The sequence below is a fragment of the Heptranchias perlo genome, unplaced genomic scaffold (assembly GCF_035084215.1).
Source record: "Heptranchias perlo isolate sHepPer1 unplaced genomic scaffold, sHepPer1.hap1 HAP1_SCAFFOLD_44, whole genome shotgun sequence".
Classification (NCBI taxonomy): domain Eukaryota; kingdom Metazoa; phylum Chordata; class Chondrichthyes; order Hexanchiformes; family Hexanchidae; genus Heptranchias; species Heptranchias perlo.
The window spans coordinates 5,348,841-5,362,368 of record NW_027139453.1 but is presented as its reverse complement, the minus strand read 5'-3'; the positions used below and the strand labels follow the sequence as shown (position 1 = coordinate 5,362,368).

Genomic DNA, 13,528 nt, shown 5'->3' with positions numbered 1-13,528 from the left:
CACGACTGGGTATGGCAGGACTGCAGATCTTTGATCTGATCCGTTGGTTGTGGAATCGCTTCGCTCTGTCTGTAGCATGTTGCTTGCGCTGTTGAGCATGGATGTCGTCCTGAGTTGTAGCTTCACCAGGTTGGAACCTCATTTTACGTTACGCCTGGTGCTGCTCCTGGCATGCTCTTCTACACTTCTCAATGAACCAGGGTTGATCCACGGGCTTGTTGGTAATCGTGGAGTGAGGAATATGCCGGGACATGAGGTTACACATTGTGATGAAATACAATTTTGCTGCTGGTGATGGCCCACAGTACCTCATGGATGTCCAGTTTTGAGCTGCTAGATCTGTTCTAAATCTCTCCCATTTAGCACGGTGGTCGTGCCAAACAACATGTTGGATGGTGTCCTCAGTAAGAAGACGGGACTTCGGCTCCACGAGAACTGTGCGGTGGTCACTCCAACCAATACTGTCATGGACAAATGCATCTGCAATACGTAGACTAGTGTGGACGAGGTCAAGTCGATTTTTCCTTCGTGTTCGTTCGCACAGCACCGGCCGCAGGCCCGATCTGGCAGATATGTCCTTCAGGACTCGGCCAGCTCTGTCATTAGTGGTTCTACTGAGCCATTCCTTGTGATGGACATTGAAATCCCCCACCCAGAGTACATTCTGTGCCTTGCCATCCTCACTGCTTCCTCCACGTGGTGCTCAATGTGGAGGAGCACTGATTCATCAGCTGAGGGAGGACGATAGGTGATAATCAGCTAGAGGTTTCCTTGCCCATGTTTGACCTGATGCCATGAGATTTCATGAGGTCTGGAGCCAATGTTGAGGACTCCCAGGGCCACTCCCTCCTGACTGTATATCACTGTAACGCCATCTCTGGTGTGTCTGTCCTGCCGGTGGGACAGGACATACCCAGGGATGGTGATGGAAGAGATTGGGATGTTGGCTGAAAGGTATGATTCTGGCTATGTCAGGATGTTGCTTGACTAGTGTGTGGGACAGTTGTCCCAATTTTGGCACAAGTCCCAAATATTAGTGAGGAGGACTTTGCAGGGTCGACAGGGCTTGGTTTGCCTTTGTCATGTCCGGTGCCTTGTGGTCGGATGCCGGGTGGTCGATCCGGTTTTATTCTTATCATGACTTTTTTTCGCGAGATTGTAAAACTGTGTGGCTTGCTCGGCCGATTCAGAGGGCAATTAAGAATCAACCACATTGCTGTGGGTCTGGACTCAGATATAGGCCAGACCGGGTAAGGGCGGCAGGTTTCCTTCCCAAAAGGACATTAGTGAACCAGATGGTTGTCACCAGGACGAGAGAAAGCTAGCTTGTAATATAAAGACAGGTGGTAAGAGTTTTTAAAGCTGTTTGCAAAGGAAAAGAGTGAGTGAAGTGAGCGTTGGTCCTCTCGACAATGAGTCTGGCGAATTAATATTGGAGAATAAGGAAATGGCGGATGAATTGAACATATATGTTGCGTCCGTCTTCACTGTAGAGGATACAAATAACATGCCAGCAATAATTGTGAATCAAGAGGTGAAAGGGAGGGAGGAACTTAAAATATTCACAATCACCAGGGGAAGGGTTTGAAAAATATATTTGAACTAAAAGTGGATAAGGCCCCAGGTCCCGACGGACTTCATCCTGTGGTCTTAAAAGAAGTGGCTGCTCAGATAATAGACGCATTGGTATTAATTTTCCAAAATTCCCTAGATTCTGGATGGGTCCCATCTGATTGGAAAATAGCGAATGCAACTCCTCTATTCAAGAAGCGAGGGAGACAGAAAGCAGGAATCTACAGGCCAGTTAGCTTAACATCTGTCCGAGGGAAAATGCTAGTATCTATTAGTAAGGAGGTTACAGAAGGGCAACTTCGAAAATGTGAATGCAATCAAGTAGAGTCAAGACGGCTTTGTGAAGGGAAATCGTGTTTGACTAATTTATTAGATTACTTTGAGGAAGACGCAAGCAACGTAGATACAGCGGAACATGTGCATGTGGTGTTCTTGGGTTTCCAGAAAGCTTTTGACAAGGTGCCACATCAAAGGCTACTACGCAAAATAAGAGCTCATGGTGTAGAGGGTAACATGTTAGCATGGATAAAGGATTGGTTAGCTAACAGGCAGCAGAGAGTAGGCATAAATGGGTCATCTTCAGGTTGTCAAGTTGGAACGAGTGCTTGGGACTCACATATTTACAATCTATTTCAATGACTTGGATGAATCGACCGAATATATGGTTGCTAAGTTTGCTGATGACACAAAGGTAGGTAGGAAACTAAGTTTTGAAGAGGACAAAACGAGGCTGCAAAGGGATATAGATGGATGAAGTGAGAGGGCAAAAATTTGGCAGATGGAGTATAATGTGGGAAAATGTGAACTTGTTCATTTTGGAAGGAGGAATAGAACAGCAGTATATTATTTAAATGGAGAGACTGCATAACTCTGAGGTAGAGAGAGATCTGGGTGTCCTCGTACATGAATCACAAAAAGTTAGTATGTAGGTACAGCAAATGATTAGGAAGGCAAATTGTATGTTGTCATTTACTGCAAGGGGAATGGAATATAAAAGTAGAGATGTTTTGCTGCAGTTGTACAGGTCATTGGTGAGACCAAATCTAGAATATTGTGTACAGTTTCGATCTCCTTATTCAAGAAAGGACATATTTGCTTTGGAGGCTGTTCAGAGAAGGTACACTGGACTGATTCGTATGAGGAAAGTTTGAACAAGTTGGGCCTTTATGCATTGGAATTTAGAAAAATGAGAGGTGATCTTTTTGAGAAATATAAGATCCTGAGGGAACTAGAAGGTGTAGATGCTGAGGGGATGTTTCCCCTTCTAGGAGAGACAATAACAAGAGGACACAGTTTAAAAATAAGTGATCTCCCATTTAAGACGGAGATGAGGAGATTTTTTTTTTCCCTCAGAGGGTCGTGAGTCTGCAGAACTCCCTTCCCCAGAGAGCCGTGGAGGCAGGTTCATTGATTATTTTTAAGGCCGATTTAGATAGATTCCTGATTAACAAGGGAGTCAAAGGTTGTAGTAGGTAGGCGGGAAAGTATGGTTGAGGTCACAATCAGATCACCCATGAACTTATCAAATGGCAGGGCAGGCTCGAGGGGCCGAATGGCCGACACCTGCTCTTAATTCATACGTTCGTATTATTGAATCCGTTGGCAAATATTCTGATTCTCCTTCTCAACGGGATATCCCTCCTGGGCCGAAATCATCACCCTCCCACCCCCCACCACCCCCCCCCCCCCCACACCCCCACATCCCGTCAGTGCTGAAAAATGCCAGGAAACCTGTTTGTGCACTTTCCAGGTTTTAAAGCCCCTGTGGCTCTGCTGGTCCCTACAATTATAGGCCTATGAATTCCAGTCTCTCTCTCCTCCTCAGTGTTTCTTCAGCACATGACTGTTGCTTTCTGGCAAGATTCTTGTCGGACGGAGAAGGCACTCTCCTTATATCTGATTGTGGGTCGTTTCCTCCTTCAGAACAAAGTGTAGAGTGTGAAGACACTCCACTTGCCTTGATATCGGACGTAACGCAGAGGTCAGGCAGCGGCCCTTAATGGGGGTTATCACAGGGGAAGTGAGAGGATTATAAGCTTCATGTGAGTCTTCAGCTGATTCCTGACATGTCTGTCTGATTGAAGGATGCCGGGATAGGGGGAATGTGGCGGGGGAAGTGGTATTGTGATCCTTCCTGCATATTGCTGTTAAGTGGTATTATCATCAATGCAATGAGGCTGCCGGGGGCTAGTTATGGGAAACGTGGTTATTGTCGATCACTGTTCCAAGGGGGAGCGACTTCTCTTACCTTGGCTGCTCTGGCGAGGTCACTGAACTTCTTCTGTCTTTCAGGAGCAAAGCCCAGGTTGCCGGAGGTGACACTCACTGCCAAAGCCAAACTCCACCCATTGGGTCTGTACCGTGCCCCTCTTTTTTATACAGTGAGTGGTTAGTATCTGGAATGCGCTGCCCGAGTGAGTGTTGGAGGCCGATTCAATCATGGCCTTCTAGAGGGACCTGGATAAGTACTTGAAACGGAGAAATGTGCATGGCAACGGGGATAGAGTGGGGGGTGGGACTATTTGGATTTCTCGTGCTTAGAGCCAGCACGGACTCGATCGGCCGAATGACATCCTTCCAGGCTGTAACTTTCCATGATTCTATGATTCTAAGTATTTATGCAATTCCCTTTTGAAAGTTATTATTCAATCTGCTTCCACCATTTTCGGATCGTAACACATAACTGAGTTTTTTTTTCCTTCATGTCGCCTCTGGTTCTTTTCAATTACCTTAAATCTGTTTTCTTTGGTTACCGACCCTTCTGCCACTGTAAACTTCTTCTCATTATTTACTATATCAAAACCCTTCATGATTTTGAACACCTATATCAAATCTCCCCTTGACCTTCTCTGCTCTAAGGAGAACAACCCCAGCTTCTCCAGTCTTTCCACGTAACTGAAGTCTTTCATCCCTGGTACCATTCTTGTAAATTTTCTCTGCAGCCTCTCCAAGGCCTTGACATCCTTCCAAAATTGTGGTGCCCAGAATTTGACATATTACTCAAGCTTGGGCCTATCAGGTCTTTTATAAAGGTTTAGCATACCCTCCTTGCTTTTATACACTATGCCTCTATTTGTGAAGCCAAAGTTTCTGCGAGTCTTTTTTAACAGCCTTCTCAACTTATCCTGCCAAGACTTGTGTATGTGCAACATTTCATCTGCAAACTTTCAAAAAAAGGCCCTATATCCGCAAGTCCTGGTCATTAATATAAATTAAAAAGAGCAGTTGTCCCAACGCACACCCCTGGCGGGCACCAGAACATGCACCCTCCGGTCTCAAAAACAAGTTCACCACTACTCTCAGCTTTATTTCCAATCTTCAATTTCGTATCCATGCAGCACATGCCACTTTTATTTTGCTAACAATTCTATTACGAGGCAATTGATCAAACGCCTTTCGAAAGTCCATATACACAACATGAACTGCACTGGCCTCATCGACCCTCATCATCAAAGAACTCAATGAAGATCGTCTTTTAAAAATCCGTGCTGACTTTCATTCATCAACCGATATTTTACCAAAGGCAAATCTGAATAATGTCTCTAAAAGTTTCCCCACTGCCGATGTTCGGCTGTCTGGCCTGTCGATGCATGTTTTATCATTCTCCCCCTTTTAGAATAGGGTTGCAACATTTAAAATCCTGCAGTCATCTGGCACCAGTCCCATAACTAAGGAAGATTGTGGCCAGAGCCTCTACAATTTCCACCCTAACTTCCATCAGCAACCGCGGATGCATCCCATCCAGATTAATCCCTCGTTAGCTCCACCATTCCTTTGATTACCTTTTTAATATTTATATGTTTTTAAAGACTTTTGGATTCCCTTTTACGTTATCCGCAAATCTATTCTCATTCACTCTCTTTGCCTCTCGTATTTCCTTTTTCATTTCTTGTATTGTTTTATTCAACTTGATTCTTCATTGAATTTTGAATCGAACATTCATCATAAGCCTCCATTTCCTGTTTCATTTTAATCTCTTTATCTTAAGTCACCCAGGGAGCTCGAGCTTTGGATGTCCTTCCTTCCCGCTCTTGGGAATGTGTCTAGTGTGTACCCGAACAATATCCTCTTTGAAGGCCTCCCATTGTTCATTTACTGCTTGACCTGCCAATCTTAGATTCCAATCCACCTGGGCCAGATCACATTTTAACTCACTATAATTAGCTCCCTTCCAGTTGTGTATTTTCATATTTGACTGTTCCTGGTCCTTTTCCATAACTATTCTAAGCCTAATGATATTGAGCTCGGAAATTGCTCTGAGCGGCGAACACATGTTGCCCGCCGCTAGTAAGTAACTGACTCGTACAAAAAACGTTTTTGGTGTAAATGGCGCAATATATATTATGAAATATATATGTTTTAAAATTACGGTCGAATCCCATGCCAGCCTGGAACCGTTGATCAGATCTCTCAGTGAGACCCAGAGTAACTCTCTATTATCTCCTATTGGACTTAGGATAAACGACTCCACCTGATTGCAAGTGATGTCCTGGGGATATGAACATCATTGGAAATTTTCTCATCGAATATTCTCTGCACGAGTTGGAAACCAATAGGTGAAAAAAGTACAAGGATAAGCCTCTTCTATTTGTGTTCACATACTTTACAAAAGCAATCACGGGCCACTTTGCCTGTTGGATAATCGTCTGATTGCGATGCTAATAGATGCTTTTAATCGGACATTACATGGCCAATGAAATCAAATGAAGTTAAGTCCCAGCCGATTCTTTTTGACCCTTCCAAGTTTTGTGTCATCTGCAAATTTTGAAATTGTGCCCTCTGCTCCCAAGTCCAAGTCATTAATGTATATATCGAGAAAAACAGTGGCCCCAGCACCTACTCCTGGTGAACACCACTGCAGACCTCCATCCAGCACGAAAACAACCGTTCACCACGACTGGCTGATTCCTCTCATTTCGCCAGTTCTGTATCCATGTTGCTAGTGCCCCCTTTATTCCATGGGACGCAATCTTGATAGTAAGCTAATCATGTGGAAATTTATCAAGCCCTTTTTGAAAATCCATATACACCACATCAACTGCATTGCCCTGGTCTGCACTTTCTATGTTAGCTCATTCAAAAATTTATCAAGTTGGTTAAAAAGATTTGCATTAAAAAATCCGTGCTTGCTTTCCCGAATCAATCCACCCTCGTCCAAGTGACTGTTAATTATGTCCGGGGTTATCATTTCAAAAAGTTTTCCCACCACCGACGTGAAACTGACAAGCTTATAGTTGCTGGGTTTATCTATCCACCCTTTTTTGAACAAGGATGTAACATTTGCAATTCTTGAAGGGGACAATTTTGCAGGGCTATGGAGAGAGAACAGAGGAGTCGGGCCTAAATGGATAGATCTTTCCAAGAGCCAGCACAGGCATGTCAGGCCGAATTTCCTCCTTCTTTGCCGCATTATTCTGCAATTCTATGATAAATAATAAACACGGAAAATGGAAGACATCCGTGAGCCGTGATTGACAATAAATTGAAGCCGTGGCAGCAATGTTTAGTGGCAGTGAATGGAGCAAATATTTTGGGGTGTATTAAATGGTGAATTTGCACCTGAAGTTGTGAGGTAGCCCTGCCGCTTTATAAAACAATTGCTGCGACGGCACTTTGAATATTGTGCAAAGTACTCGTGGCCACGGAAGGAAAAGGATACTGCAGCTATTGAATGCAAACAGAAGAGAGCAACCAGAATGAGTGGGGCATGGATGGATTGTATTATGAGGAGCGATTATGTAAATTGGAAATGTTTTCACTGGAAAAGGGAAGGTTGAGAGCGCGTATGATTTCAGTTGTTGGGACTCGAAAGGGACGAGAAAATGTGGATCATGCGAAGTTGTTGCACCTTGTTCAGGACAGCAGAAGCAGACCACATGGCCTGCGCTTATTGGGTATTCAATTTAAAACTAATCTCTCGAAATAAGATTTCAGTGTGCGAGTTCCTCGATTGAACAGATCACCGATGGAGACAATGGAAGCCGTCAATATTGATTCATTCAAATATAAATTTGATCGTTTTATTTTTTATATAGTATGTTGGGGTATAGTGCATGAATAATTGGAGACATGGTATGCGGTAAGTGGCATATTTCGACTGAAAAGGTAACTTTAGTTAACTTATGGCTCCCAACGCTCTCCAGCACTGGGGTTTTCCTCGTGTAATTTATGGGTCAGTTGCAGACTAATTGATAGAGATGGATTGTTATGATTAATCAACAACATCATTATCGTTATATCAGGATGGTCGAAGATGATCTAGACGGATCTTGGTCTTTTATCATCTAGTAATTCTTATGTTTCACTTTGTATCATCGCTTGAAGGACGTGACTTTCACAATGATGTTCTGTTCTTTCCAAAGTTACTAAGATTACATTCTGGCCATTGTAGAGTTAGATTATACTTTTCTGCAATGCCTGTGAACATTGTTGGAATAACAGCGATTAATTTGAACTGTTTGTTCAATGACCTGATTAATATCAGCCACCATGGAATACAATTCACGCAGGAGAGGTTTTCTCTGCAATAAATAAGGCGTTGTCATTCATCATCTTACCTCAGAGTGTCAGGAGAGCATCGCCTCTGGTATCAACTGGATTCAACAGTCCAAAAACAAACGAAACGAATGGATTCGTCCATAATGATAAAATATCAGATACTGAAGAAAGTTTATGATTTTCAAAAGGTTTACTATCCCGTCCTCGCTGTTGTTAGTGTTCCTGGTAAGTCTCTGGATCTGACGATGAATTCCATAAAACATGTTTCAGTGGAATAATTTTTTTTTATTTACTAGCCCTTCGTTACTCATGTTGATGTTCCTCGTAAGTGTCTATATCCTGTTATTGATTCTGTGGCATATGTACATCAGTACAACTGGTCTTGCAATGAACATCATAATATCCAGATAACTGTTACATTAAGTCTAATGCTCTTACTGTGATTGGTATAATATCGCGCTCCTCTTACTGTGTTTGGTATAATACCGCGCTCCTAATACTGTGATTGGTATAATTCCGCGCTCCCCTTACTGTGTTTGGTATAATACCGCACTCCTCTTACTGTGTTTGGTAAAATACCGCGCTGCTGTTAATGTGAATGATATAATACGGCGCTCCACTTACTGTGTTTGGAATAATGGCGCGCTCCTCTTACTGTGTTTGGTATAATGGCGCGCTCCTCTTACTGTGTTTGGTATAATGGCGCGCTCCTCTTACTGTGTTTGGTATAATGGCGCGCTCCTCTTAATGTGTTTGGTATAATGGCGCGCTCCCCTTAATGTGATTGGGAAAAGAGCGCGTTCCTCTAACAGTGTTTGGTATAATATCGCCGCTCCTCTTACTGTGGTTGGCATAATACTGCGCTCCTCTTACTGTATTTGGGATAATATCGGGCTGCTCTTCCTGTGATTGATATAATACCGCGCTCCTCTTATTATGTTTGGTACAATACCGCGATCCTCTTAATGTGATTGGGAAAAAAGCGCGCTCCTCTTACTGTGTTTGGTATAATACCGCGCTCCTCTTATTGTGTTTGGTATAATATCGCCGCTCCTCTTACTGTGATTTGGAGAATACCGCGCTCCTCTTACTGTGTTTGGTAAAATACCGCGCTCCTCTTACTGTGATTGGTATAATACCACGCTCCTCTTATTCTGTTTGGTATAATTCCGCGCTCCTCTTACTGTGATTGGTATAATACCGCGCTCCTCTTACTGTATTTGGTATAATACCGCGCTCCTCTTATTCTGTTTGGTATAATTCCGCGCTCCTCTTACTGTGTTTGGTATAATACCGCGCTGCTCTTACTGTGATTGATATAATACCGCGCTCCTCTTATTCTGTTTGGTATAATTCCGCGCTCCTCTTACTGTGATTGGTATAATACCGCGCTGCTCTTACTGTATTTGGTATAATACCGCGCTCCTCTTATTGTGTTTGGTATAATACCGCGCTCCTCTTATTATGTTTGGTACAATACCGCGATCCTCTTAATGTGATTGGGAAAAAAGCGCGCTCCTCTTACTGTGTTTGGTATAATACCGCGCTCCTCTTATTGTGTTTGGTATAATATCGCCGCTCCTCTTACTGTGATTTGGAGAATACCGCGCTCCTCTTACTGTGTTTGGTAAAATACCGCGCTCCTCTTACTGTGATTGGTATAATACCACGCTCCTCTTATTCTGTTTGGTATAATTCCGCGCTCCTCTTACTGTGATTGGTATAATACCGCGCTCCTCTTACTGTATTTGGTATAATACCGCGCTCCTCTTATTCTGTTTGGTATAATTCCGCGCTCCTCTTACTGTGTTTGGTATAATACCGCGCTGCTCTTACTGTGATTGATATAATACCGCGCTCCTCTTATTCTGTTTGGTATAATTCCGCGCTCCTCTTACTGTGATTGGTATAATACCGCGCTGCTCTTACTGTATTTGGTATAATACCGCGCTCCTCTTATTGTGTTTGGTATAATACCGCGCTCCTCTTACTGTGTTTGGTATAATGGCGCGCTCCCCTTAATGTGATTGGGAAAAGAGCGCGTTCCTCTAACAGTGTTTGGTATAATATCGCCGCTCCTCTTACTGTGGTTGGCATAATACTGCGCTCCTCTTACTGTATTTGGGATAATATCGGGCTGCTCTTCCTGTGATTGATATAATACCGCGCTCCTCTTATTATGTTTGGTACAATACCGCGATCCTCTTAATGTGATTGGGAAAAAAGCGCGCTCCTCTTACTGTGTTTGGTATAATACCGCGCTCCTCTTATTGTGTTTGGTATAATATCGCCGCTCCTCTTACTGTGATTTGGAGAATACCGCGCTCCTCTTACTGTGTTTGGTAAAATACCGCGCTCCTCTTACTGTGATTGGTATAATACCACGCTCCTCTTATTCTGTTTGGTATAATTCCGCGCTCCTCTTACTGTGATTGGTATAATACCGCGCTCCTCTTACTGTATTTGGTATAATACCGCGCTCCTCTTATTCTGTTTGGTATAATTCCGCGCTCCTCTTACTGTGTTTGGTATAATACCGCGCTGCTCTTACTGTGATTGATATAATACCGCGCTCCTCTTATTCTGTTTGGTATAATTCCGCGCTCCTCTTACTGTGATTGGTATAATACCGCGCTGCTCTTACTGTATTTGGTATAATACCGCGCTCCTCTTATTGTGTTTGGTATAATACCGCGCTCCTCTTACTGTGTTTGGTATAATACCGCGCTGCTCTTACTGTGATTGGTATAATACCGCGCTCCTCTTACTGTGATTGGTATAATACCGCGCTCCTCTTACTGTGATTGGTATAATACCGCGCTCCTCTTAATGTGATTGGTATAATACCGCGCTCCTCTTACTGTGATTGGTATAATACCGCGCTGCTCTTACTGTATTTGGTATAATACCGCGCTCCTCTTATTGTGTTTGGTATAATACCGCGCTCCTCTTACTGTGATTTGGAGAATACCGCGCTCCTCTTACTGTGATTGGTATAATACCGCGCTCCTCTTACTGTGATTGGTATAATACCGCGCTCCTCTTAATGTGATTGGTATAATACCGCGCTCCTCTTACTGTGATTGGTATAATACCGCGCTGCTCTTACTGTATTTGGTATAATACCGCGCTCCTCTTATTGTGTTTGGTATAATACCGCGCTCCTCTTACTGTGATTTGGAGAATACCGCGCTCCTCTTACTGTGACTGGTATAATACCGCGCTCCTCTTACTGTGATTTGGAGAATACCGCGCTCCACTTACTGTGACTGGTATAATACCGCGCACCTCTTACTGTGATGGGCATAATCCCGCGCTCCTCTCACTGTGTTTGGTATACTATCGCGCTGCTCTTCCTGTGATTGATATAATACCGCGCTCCTCTTACTGTGTTTGGTATATTACCGCGCTCCTATTACTGTGTTTGGTATAATACAGCGCTCTTCTTACTGTGATTAGTATAATACCGCGCTCTTCTTACGATGTTTGCTTTCATACCGCGCTCCTCTTCCTGTGATTGATACAATACCGGGCTCCTCTTACTGTGTTTGTTATAATATCGCGCTCCTCTTACCGTGTTTGGTATAAAACCTCACTCCACTTACTTTGATTTGTTCAATACCGCGCACCACTTACTGTGTTTTGTAAAATACTGCGTTCATCTTGCAGTGAATTTTATAATACCGCGCTCCTCTTACTGTGATTGTTTTTATACCACCGCGCCGCTTACTGTGTTTGGTATAATACCGCGCTCTTCTTGCTGTGATTGGTATAATCTCGCGCTCCTCTTACTCTGTTTGGTATAATTCCGCGATTCTCTTACTGTGTCTGCTATAATACCGCGCCTCATCTTACTGTTATTGGTGGAGTACCGCGCTCCTCTCACTGTGATTTTAGAATACCGCGCTCCTCTCACTGTGATTTTATAATACCGCGCTCCTCTCACTGTGATTTTAGAATACCGCGCTCCTCTCACTGTGATTTTAGAATACCGCGCTCCTCTTACTGTGATTTTATAATACCGCGCGTCTCTTACTGTGATTTTAGAATACCGCGCTCCTCTCACTGTGATTTTAGAATACCGCGCTCCTCTCACTGATTTTAGAATACCGCGCTCCTCTCACTGTGATTTTATACTACCGCGCGTCTCTTACTGTGATTTTCGAATACCGCGCTCCTCTCACTGTGATTTTATAATACCGCGCTCCTCTTACTGTGATTTTATAATACCGCGCGTCTCTTACTGTGATTTTATAATACCGCGCGTCTCTTACTGTGATTTTAGAATACCGCGCGTCTCTTACTGTGATTTTATAATACCGCGCTCCTCTCACTGTGATTTTATAATACTGCGCTCCTCTCACTGTGATTTTATAATACCGCGCTCCTCTCACTGTGATTTTATAATACTGCGCTCCTCTCACTGTGATTTTAGAATACCGCGCTCCTCTCACTGTGATTTTAGAATACCGCGCTCCTCTCACTGTGATTTTATAATACCGCGCTCCTCTCACTGTGATTTTATAATACCGCGGGTCTCTTACTGTGATTTTAGAATACCGCACTCCTCTCACTGTGATTTTATAATACCGCTCTCCTCTCACTGTGATTTTAGAATACCGCGCTCCTCTCACTGTGATTTTAGAATACCGCGCTCCTCTCACTGTGATTTTAGAATACCGCGCTCCTCTCACTGTGATTTTATAATACCGCGCTCCTCTTACTGTGATTTTAGAATACCGCGCTCCTCTCACTGTGATTTTAGAATACCGCGCTCCTCTCACTGTGATTTTAGAATACCGCGCTCCTCTTACTGTGATTTTATAATACCGCGCTCCTCTCACTGTGATTTTAGAATACCGCGCTCCTCTTACTGTGATTTTATAATACCGCGCTCCTCTCACTGTGATTTTAGAATACCGCGCTCCTCTCACTGTGATTTTAGAATACCGCGCTCCTCTTACTGTGATTTTATAATACCGCGCGTCTCTTACTGTGATTTTAGAATACCGCGCTCCTCTCACTGTGATTTTATAATACCGCGCTCCTCTTACTGTGATTTTAGAATACCGCGCTCCTCTTACTGTGATTTTATAATACCGCGCTCCTCTCACTGTGATTTTAGAATACCGCGCTCCTCTTACTGTGATTTTATAATACCGCGCGTCTCTTACTGTGATTTTATAATACCGCGCGTCTCTTACTGTGATTGGATTAATACCGTGCTGATCATGCTGTGATTAGTATATTACCGCGCTCGTCTTACTGTGTTTGTTTTCATACCGCGCTCCTCTTACTGTGATTTTTATAATACCGCGCTCCTCTTACTGTGATTGGTATAATACCGCCGTCCTCTTATCGTGTTTCGTAAAATACCGCGCTCCCCTTACTGTGTTTGGTATAATAACGCGCCCCTCTTACTGTGATTGGTATAATACCGCGCTCCTCTTAATATATC

General features: G+C 43.5%; 1 long non-coding RNA gene across 1 annotated transcript in view; it reads right to left on the bottom strand.

Moving 5' to 3' along the window:
* The window catches only part of LOC137312864 (uncharacterized), a 1,008,715-nt gene that overhangs the window by 745,911 nt on the left and 249,276 nt on the right, over nt 1-13,528 (bottom strand). The window lies entirely within an intron of this gene.